This window comes from Quercus lobata, chromosome 4 (assembly GCF_001633185.2).
Source record: "Quercus lobata isolate SW786 chromosome 4, ValleyOak3.0 Primary Assembly, whole genome shotgun sequence".
NCBI lineage: Eukaryota > Viridiplantae > Streptophyta > Magnoliopsida > Fagales > Fagaceae > Quercus > Quercus lobata.
Genome location: NC_044907.1, coordinates 59027479 through 59037864, shown reverse-complemented (window position 1 = coordinate 59037864; position 10386 = coordinate 59027479).

Here is a 10386-nt window from a genome sequence, read left to right as displayed (position 1 = left end):
GATGAAGTTGTTAACAAACAGTTTGCTTAACTCTTCGAAAGAACCTACAGAACTTGGAGGTATTTTGCTGAACCAAACTCGCACCGGGCCTTTAAGGGTGGTAGGGAAGGCTCTACACATGATTTCATCAGGGACCCCTTGAAGGTTCATAGTTGTCTTGAAAGTAGCAATGAGGTCAAACGGGTCACGCGTTCCGTCGTACGAATCCAGGGAAGGCAGTTTGAATTTTAATGGTAGAGGATGACCGTTGATGGAAGCCGTAAAGGGAGAGTCGGTTCTATGGACCAAATCTTCTATAGGATTCGTCCTCCTCATGTTCTCTTTCATTTCCTCCATGACTCTCTTCATTTGGTCCATTTCTTCTTTCAAGTGTGGTACCGTCTGTGAAGTGGTGCCTCTTAACTGACTTCCAATCTCAGGATTTTCTCTATCGCCGTGACCTTGTGTTTGTCCTTCACGTTCCTCACGTGTTTGTCTTCTCTGATTGATCTCCATTCTTAACTCTTGGTTTTGGCGAGTCAACTCCGCCATTGCAGCCGCCATAGATTGCACATGTTGAACAGACGATGTCTGCATGACTGGTGCAGATTGGCGATCGCGTTGGGGATCACTTGAAGCGCCTCTGCTTCCCTGACGGCCTGGGCTAGTAGCCCTTGACCTGGTCCTGACCATCCTAACCTTTTGTCGCAGAAAAGAAAGTTGCAAAACAATCTCTTCCCCACAGACGGCGCCAACTGATATCGCTCCGAATCAGTAAGGTGGATGATTTGGTTTCGGTGGGCTACTGAAGTGGTGGAAGGCCTACAAGAAACAAACAGTCAAAGAGGAGACCGGAGAATACCGGCCAAACCCTCTCCGATGAAGAAGTTAGTCTCGCAGAGAAAGGAGTTCCAAGTATTTGGGAGTAATGTCTCAGAAAAGTTCTTACCTCTGTCGGGTTCAGACCAGTCCTTTATATAGGGATCCTGGGGACGGTTATTTGTCCAATAACCTCCTCAAGATTTGTGGAAGCCAATGAGTCCGGAGTTCACTTCCTCAACTGCTACTAAAATTGTAACCGCTAACGGAAGTTAACTTATTTGATGGATTCATTGAGATAGTTACGGGTTTAGTAATCGCTACAGAGAGTCGAAAGTTCTAAGTGTTGCGTATTCGTCCGTCTGGTGGAGGACTGTTTGGTTGTCCATGGACATCTGAAGGTCGTCCATGGACGACCTTCATCATGGACGACTTTATCGTCCATGGGAGACTTCACTGATCAAGAGTAGTATTATTGTCCATGAACACTTTTACTTTTTCTGGGGTGATTCCAGGTCGAACTTGTTCAATTGGATCTGGACGACCACTTTGGACGAACCGGAGTTAGACTAATTTTCTGCTCCCCTATCAGGTTGGACCAGACCTGAGATAGCCAAATCCACATAGGATAAGGCAGCACTCACTGCATCTAATGCTAACAGTAAAGCACTCAATGCTATTTTCTGTGGTGTGTCTCCAGATGAATTTCACGGGATCTCTCACATTACCATTGCCAAAGAAGCATGGGAGATATTGGAGACCACTTATGAAGGCACGAAGAAAGTAAAAGACACCAAGCTGCAGATGCTAACCACTCGGTTTGAGGAGTTAAAAATGAGTGAGGATAAGTCCTTCGACTCTTTCTATAGCAAGCTGAATGAGGTGATTGTAAGCAAGTTCAATTTAGGAGAGAAAATGGAGGATTCTAAAATTGTAAGGAAGATCCTTCGATCATTGCTAGAAAGTTTTCGTGCCAAAGTAACAGCGATTGAAGAGAGTAAGGACCTTGATGACATCAAAGTCCAAGAGCTGGTTGGTTCTCTTCAGACTTATGAAATGTCGCTGCCCAATCAACGAAAGAGTAAATCTCTTGCTCTTAAGACCATTAATGAGAAGGTGAAAGACCATGACTCATCGGGAGAAGATGTGGTTGACAAAGATGTTGCATACCTTGTAAAAAATTTTCGAAAATTCTTGAAATTCAAGAATAATGGCAAATTTGGTGATAAAGAAAAATTCCAAAGTTCAGGAAGGGAGAAAAGGGAATTCAAAAAGAAAGATGGAAGAGAATCCCAATCTACACAAGGTGTCACTTGTTTCGAATGTAACGGGTATGGACACTTTAAGAAAGAATGTCCGAATTATTTAAAATCGAAAGGCAAAGTGTATGCCACGACATTGAGTGACTCAGATTCATCCGACTCAGATTCTGAGGAAAGCTGTGACGGAGAAGGGAATTATTCAGCTTTTATGACTATTGCCCATATTGAGTCTTCAGACGAGTTGAATCTGCTTATACAAGAGCTTGGAGTACATAGTGATGAAGAATCATTTGGAGCTGTTGAGGAATCTGATGCAGAAGAAGATGAAAACACAACCAATCTTCAAGACAATTATGACTCACTCCTGGAGAGATCGGGTGAGTACACAAAGGTGGCAAAGGCAGCTGTGAGAAAGATGAAGAAGGCAGAGGAGGACTATAAAAGTCTCCTAATTTGCTATAAGGAGGCCAAGTGTGAGATAGAAACACTGAATGGTGAGTTGTCAGAAGCCTACACAAAAGTGAGATTTCTTGAGTAAGAGGTTGTGCAAACGAATGCCAAGATAGAGAGGGTCTCCACCAAGAAGCTAGATGATGTTATTTCATCTCAAAAGAGCTTTTCAGACAAATCCGGATTGGGATATACTGGAGGAAGTAGCTCATCGGGAAATGTCACTAAAGAAGTGAAGTTTATAAAGGACAAAGAATCAGCCGATGTTGTCCCTACTGCTGAGAAGCCCAAGATAGAGGAGAAGAGGAATGTGGGGAACGAACGGTTGATGAATTCACGTAATCAATCTGTGGGCAGGTCTGAATCCCAAGCCAAGTCTCGTCCACGACCACAAAGAGGTCCTAGATCAAATTATGTGTGTCATCATTGCGGACTTCAAGGGCATACTCGACCAAATTGTCAAAAGCTGAGAGCAATGAATAGTGCAACTCCTCAAAGGTCACAAGGACCTAGAAATGATAGGAGAAATTGGGTTGGTGAACCATCAAGAGATCAAAACGGTGATCCCAGAATGATGAACGTGATGAAGATGATTGGTGCATTCATCAACTGCTTGGAAAGCTTCACATGAAGGTTTGAAAGCCCTAACTCCTGTACCCAATCCTATAAGGAAATCACCCCAAACGCAAGTGACGTGTGGGTGAAAAAAGGTACTCATGCATAAACATTACAACATGTCCATGCATTAATTCTTCCTATACTTTGTGACGGTGTTTGATTGTTTGCTTATTGATTATGTTGATGGTTGTTTGTTTGTCTATTTGTGCATACTTTTGGTCATTTTTGTTTTTGATCAATATTTTTCTTCTTATGTGTCAAAAATCCAAAAATTCACATAAAAAATAGAAAATAAAAAAGTTTGATTGACATTGTTGAGTTTTGTCTCAAAACTTGTTTTGCCTTGTACCTTTGTGCTAATGGCTTTGTGCATTTTCGAGCGTAGCTTGTTTCTTTGCACTCTTATCACTATGGGAGAAATCTTGAAATCTATGTGATTGTTGTAAATAGATCTTCAAACTTGTCATGAATGATTAGTGAATGGTTTTGTTGATCTTGAGACATGCATAGACTTGTGTCTATATATCTTCCCACTCTTTATTTTTGTTTTTGCTAAAAAGAGCTCACCAAATGTAAATCTCCAAATGAAAAGAGATATTGAGCTGCAAAAACTTGTCGCACATACTAGTATTCGACTAAGATAAAGGGAAAGCGACCAAAAATTAAAGTGAATGTTTATTCAAAAAGCCAAAGGCTATCTCATCAAAGTGAAATATCAAATATCAAATATTACTCTCACAATTAGAGGTGATTGTCTCAAAATGATCAAAAAGATCAAATGTTATGATTGAAAGTGGAGTCAAATGTAAAGCTCCAAGTTATGATTATCAAGTTTTGTGGGAAGTCATATATGCATACTTCTATAATTAAGATGGGTCACATGATCTAGTGCTAATTGTGTATGCCTTGGTTGAATTGATCATTGAAACTTCACATTAGACTAAGGACTATCTCATTGTTGATATCCACACACAACACACAAGTTTATGTTCAATAAATGTCATATTCATTTGTGCGATTGTAGCTGATGAAATGTGTTTTCACATGCTCAATCTTTGTTGATTCAAGCACAAAAAGATTTTTGAGTGTTTTAGGTGTTTTTGGAAAGTATTTTGTTCTTAAAAACTGAAAATTTCAAAAATCATTTTTGCCCTATTTTGGCGACTTAGTCGCGGGTAAGTCAAGTCACATGCCACAACCGTGAGCTCACGGATCAATTTTGGCAACTTGTTCGCGAGTGAAAGGTCGAGTCGCGAGGGGTACACAGAAATTTTCGCAACTCAGCTCGCGGGTCTCTCGCGAGTAAGACTTCTGGTCGCGAAAAACACTTAGAAAATTTTTCAAAACTTTTGTCTTGAAGTGTTTTGACGGGTGGATCTGGCGACTATCTGGCGACTTACCTCAGCCGCGAAAAACACGTGTTTTGCACAGTAAAGGCAGTTTTTAAAATCTTTTTCAGTTTTCCCTCGAACTTTTTGTGACTGTTCATCTTTTCTCTCAACTGTCTCCTTCCAAAACGCTCCGTGTAACCCATTTCAAACTCCATTGTTGCTTCCTTTCAACTCAAAATCTTCAAGTAACAGGTATGAGTTTTCTTTCTCGAACTCTGTTTTACTTGATTTTGTGTTTTTCCCTCTTGAATATTCGCATTTGTGTCTGTTTTGAGATGGGTTTTTGTTTCGGCTGTTGCTCTTTGTCTATGCTTAGCTAGTGGAGGCTATTGATTTAGTTTGAACTTGGTTAAGTTGTTGGTTTTGGTCTTCATCATGTGCTTAGCTAGGGTTTGTTATCTGTTGGTTACTCATCTTGTCTGATCTTATGTTGATGTGTTGATTCAAAATGTTCCTGTTTTGTTTGTGGGGTTTACTGTGCTGACTATGTGACTAGTGTGTGCATTTGTCTTATGTTCTCTGGGTCATTTCATACTCATCAAAATGTATGTCTCATTGACATATATTTGTCTTTTGGGTGTTTTCAATCTCTGCTGCTTTAATACTCTCCTGCATTATGCTAGTTGTTCTTGTGTATCCACCTTTAGGTTCGTTCATCTGTGTGGTTGATTTAAGTTATGAGGATTGTCCTTTTATTTTTGTCTTTGTTACTAACAAAGTACTGATTTGTTCTACACATGTATTGTACTATGTTGTTGTGGCCTCTTCTGATTGTTCACAGATGGCTCCTTCATCCCCAAAGAAGAAAACCCCTGCAAAGAAAGCAGATAAGAGAATGAAAATGGACCCTAACCTGTTCAAGTCTGTTTCCCATTTTGAGAGATACAAGGATTTCTTCTTAAAGGCAGGAATTACTCAAGAAAGGTTTGTGGATTTGGAGGATTTGAGAGACACTTTTATCCCCAGTTGTTTTGAAGGGAGAGGATGGGAAAAGCTTCTGTGTGATCTCCCAGTTGTGTGTGAACCCTTGATTAGGGAGTTTTATTCCAATGCTGTGATAAGGGAGGATGAACTAAGCTGTTGGGTTAGAGATAAAGAGTTCACTTTAGATGCACATGACATTGATGATGTGCTAGGTCTTGAGGGGTTAGAAGATCAAGAGTTTGTCAACTACAAAGATAGGATTCTGTCTATTGAAACTGTACAACAGATGATAGGTGGACAGAGAGAAGGGAAGTGTCTAAATACCACAGTTTTTCCAGTGGACATGAGGTGTCTCATTATAATCATGATGTTTAACCTATATCCCATAAGGAAGTTGACTACAATCAACAGCGCAAGAGCAATTTTTCTGATGGACCTCAAGGAAAAGACATTCATTGACATCAGTTCCTACATATTTGACACTATTATGGATGAAACTAGAACCACTTCTAGGCCTAAACTGATCTTCCCTAATCTGCTCATGAGGATATTTAGAAAGAAGGGTGTTCCAATCCCTTGAGACATTAGTCCCATGTCCACACCTTTTGCAATTAACAAGCTAACCTTCAAAAGGACAAGTGTTCGGCTTCTAGGTGAAGAAGATGAAGGTGATGAAGGAGAGGGTGTCCCAATGGAGACTGAGGCAGAGGCAGCAGGCCAGGCATCAACCTCAACACCCAAGAGGAGTGGCAAGAGGACTAGAGGATAGCAGATGCATTTAAGATCATTCTGGAACGACTTGATGGAATCAGAGGAGTCCAGACCGAGCACTCTGAGAGGATAGCAGCCATGCAGGACCAGATTGATATTTTGTCAACAAAACTTGACAGTTTCACCACCCAGCATGGACAGTGACCCTTTGGCCATTCCGGTCAAAAAGGGGGAGATATATAAAGTTTTTATTGAGAAGCAGTTTTTAAGGGGGAGTAATATGTTGAGGGGGAGCAGTCAAAAATAGACAATGTCCATCTTGTTATATTGTTATCTTTGTTTATGTTTTTGGATATTTATTGTTATTATGGGTTTGATACACTGTGGTTTTGGTGTATTTTTGTTTCTAACTCATAACTCGTAAACTTGGTTTACTCTTTATATATATATTGTTGATGTTATTCAATATATATTGTGTTTTGTACCCATGTTACTTATGTAAGCTTTTAGGATTATGTTTTATGCATATTTGTAGGCTTTATGGTCAGTACCATGCTTTATGCAGCCTTTTATGCTTTGTTTAAATCAGTACTTCTATCTAAATGTCTTGCATTTTCTTTTAAGTACTGTCACTCTTGTGCCCTTGTAGGATTGTTCCTAGATGCATATACTTAGTGTATTATGCATTGGTTGAGTGTTGGGCATACAAGTAACTTGCATTGTTATTGTTAGCTTGTATGTTCAAGTGTTCATTCCAAGTGTGAATGAGCACTGTGATCACTACCTTGTAAGTGATTACTTGTTTGATCAAGCCATGATTTGGTTCTTAACTTCATCTTTGCTTGATCACTTTATGCCTGTTTCATATGCATTTCATGCTTTTCTACATACAATGATCATGGTGTATTGTTGTGTTTCAGGAGTTTCATGTTCATATGATTCAAGTGCTTCACAGCTTCTAGAGTTAGGTGTGAGTGAGTTTTGCTTAACTGTTCCCAACTCACATGTTAAGTCTAGAGTCTGTTTTAGGGTTTTGTAACGGAATAGCCAAAGGGAGAGATTGTAAGGTTGAATTTAATCAACCATCTTGTTGGCTTTATTCCGTGCCAAATTTGCTTGTATTTCAGCATTTAGTAACCCTGTATTTAGGTGGGTTTTGTTATAAGAGTAGTGAGTAAGATAGAGTGATTGAATGCTCAAGTGTGTGCAAGAAAACAGAGTCTCGCGTCTTGATCTCGCGGGTGACTCGCGGCTGCAAGCCGCCAGAAGCAGCACACATGCCAACCATGCCAGAAGTTGAAGCGTCATACTAGCTGGAGCACTACAGGACAAAATAGGACAACTAGCCGTTCTGTTATCGCGCTGCTAGAACTCGTGACTCAGTCAAGTCACGAGCCACCCCTGTTTTGAAAAACCTGACGTTTCACATTCTTTTCTCACCCCAGTATAAATACCCCTCATACCCACAAATGAAAGAGAGTTTCCAGAGAGAATTTTGAGAGAGAAACCCTAGAGAAAAACAAGATTGATTCATACACAATCTTTACATAAGAGTCTCTTCATATTCCTTAACTCTCTTCCTCTCCATTGTCAAATCCTTGAGAGACATTTTTACCAAAACCTTTTTCTCACCATTTCCATTACTGTGAGAAGGCTGTTTGGTGTTCTGGGAAGCAGTTAGGAAGGAACCAATTTACATTGGTTGATGCTATGGTCAAGTAGCAAAATTCGGGAAGCTAGAAAAGAAATAGGTTCGGCGCAACCTCGTTGGAGCAAGAAGCTTGGAGGGCTTAGGTGCACTGGGTAGATTAGGCTTGGAGGGTCTATTGCTGTCCATGTATTTCAACTACATTTTTTAGTGGATTGTTTACCACTTGGAGGGCGGCGGAGAGGTTTTATGCTGAGAGCTTCGGTTTCCTCTTCAATAACACATCGCGTGTTGTTCTTGTGTTTGCATCTTCCTTCCCTTTTATCTTTGCCTTTTATTATCTGCTATGGGTTGTGATTTTAATTTGGCTTAGATTATTTACCAATTTTGTTTTATAACTTTTGTTCATTTTCCGCACACTAGTTGTTTGACATAAAGCTTGAATTGGTTAATTTGTAAATTGGGGGTCTAAACGTTTAAGGGTGTTTTTACACTATTTGAACTTTCAGCTTCTATCTATTGCTTTAAGTCATAGCAATTTGAGGTGTCGTGCCCATAGTTGCGATAGAAGCGATAGTACTTATTCCTTGGCCTTTTGTTTGGGTTGCCCTTTAGCTTACCGGGCCACGCTAAGGCAAGGTCGTCCCTAATCTGCATCAGGACCTGATTGAGTGGGGTGTTAAGTGGAGTGAAATTGCTCATTCGTCTTGGCGGGGGTCTTGACCTTCATTTGTCCCTTCTGTTACCCGTTTAGGCTACCCTTGTTCGAATGGGGATCGTCATGCTTCTCTTGCTTCTTCGGTCCGCCCCCTCTAGCAATCACGGCATCCTTGGCATTCATATACTTCGTGGCTCAGTATAACATGTTAGCCATGGTCTTTGGATTATTCTTGTAAACAGAGAATAAGAACTTTTCAAATCGGAGTCCATTGGTAAAGGCTATGACTAGGACTTTATTGTCGGCTTCGTCGATCAGTAGTGCCTATTTATTAAACCGTGTGACATACGACCTCAACTCTTATCATCCCGCTGTTTGACGTTCAGGAGGCTTATCGAGGACCTCTTATGTCGCTAACCCCCATTGAAATGTGTGACGAAGAGCCCACTTAATTCCTTGAAGGTTGAGACGAAATTGGGGCCTATCTTGCTGAACCATACTGGGGCTGGCCCTTTGAGTGTGGTAGGGAAGGCTCTACACATGATCTCGTCCGAGACCCTTTATAAGTGCATGAGGGTTTTGAACGACTCTAGGTGGTCGAGGGGGTCCTTCGACCCATCGTATGCCTTTACTTGTGGCATTCTAAACTTGGCTGGTAGAGGGAAGGATGTGACCGATGTATTGAAGGGAGAATCGGTACGATGGACTAGTTCGTCCAAGCCAGTAAACACCCAACCCTTCAGGGCATTCATCATCATATCTATCTTCTCTTTCATCATCTGCATCTCTTGCATCATGCGTAACGCGCAACGTGCCGACTCCCAGCTCAAAGGGACGACTGGTATCCTGCTGGTCCCATCTACTGATGACATTGCTTTTCTCTTAGTCATCCTTCTCTTGGTGATCGTTCGTCGGGGGATGGTTGTTGTCACGTTTGTCCCTTTCCCGTCCGTCATTTTGATCATTCGACTCCCGATCATTCCGCTACTCCAACCATCGTTCCAACTCATTTTTTCATTAAGTGATTTGTTTAACCGCTGCAGCGAGGGTTTACACCTGCCTCTCCAACGTGTTGGGTGGGTTTTCGTTCTCTTGGTTAGTGGTGGCCATTGATCGTGTCAGACCATACAACTCTTTGTCTTTGAAACAGCGATATGGCTTATCACTCGTCCCTACAGACGGCGCCAACTAATGATGCACAAAAATTGTCAATGAGTTGATCAACCACTGATGTGCATGAAATATATACAATAAAGTACTCACATATCTACATATTTAGCCTTACTTTTATGTTATTTTGTAACTAATTATATAATGTCTTTGTATTGTAGGTAACAAGGGCTTTACATGCAAAGTGGGGCTAGGCCAATTGAATCAAGCCAACTTACATTCAGCCAGGCATGAATTCAAGAAAAGACCAACCCAATTAAATTTAAGTCCAATTGGAGCAAGGAATCAAAGGAAATTTGCTCCAAATCCAAGTCCAATTTGGATTAGGATTCCAGACTACATATCAGTTAGTATTTTTGGCATAACTTTCAGCTCAGATATCTAATCGAGATGATTCAAGTTGGGCTCGAACAATAACTTAAAGGGCTACAACTTTGTAGTTTACCAAAAATCCAAATTATGACGTTAAATGGGCCAAAACTGTCGGTTAAGTGAAGCCTAAAAATCTGGGATTTTCTCCAAACGGGAATTCAACTTGTAATAGGATTCCTTAACCTATTTAAAGGCTCTTTAGGGCAAAATTCAGGGAGGTTGAGGTTGAGGCTGAGGCTGAGGCGGAGGCTAGTGTTAGGGCTGAGGGCTGAATGTATAGAGAGTGCGGCTACTTCTTTGGTTTTCTTCTATGACAGTTAGTTTTATTTTATTTGTCTAATTTAATGTTTAGTATTTTATTTTTGTGTTTTCTTTCAATTACTA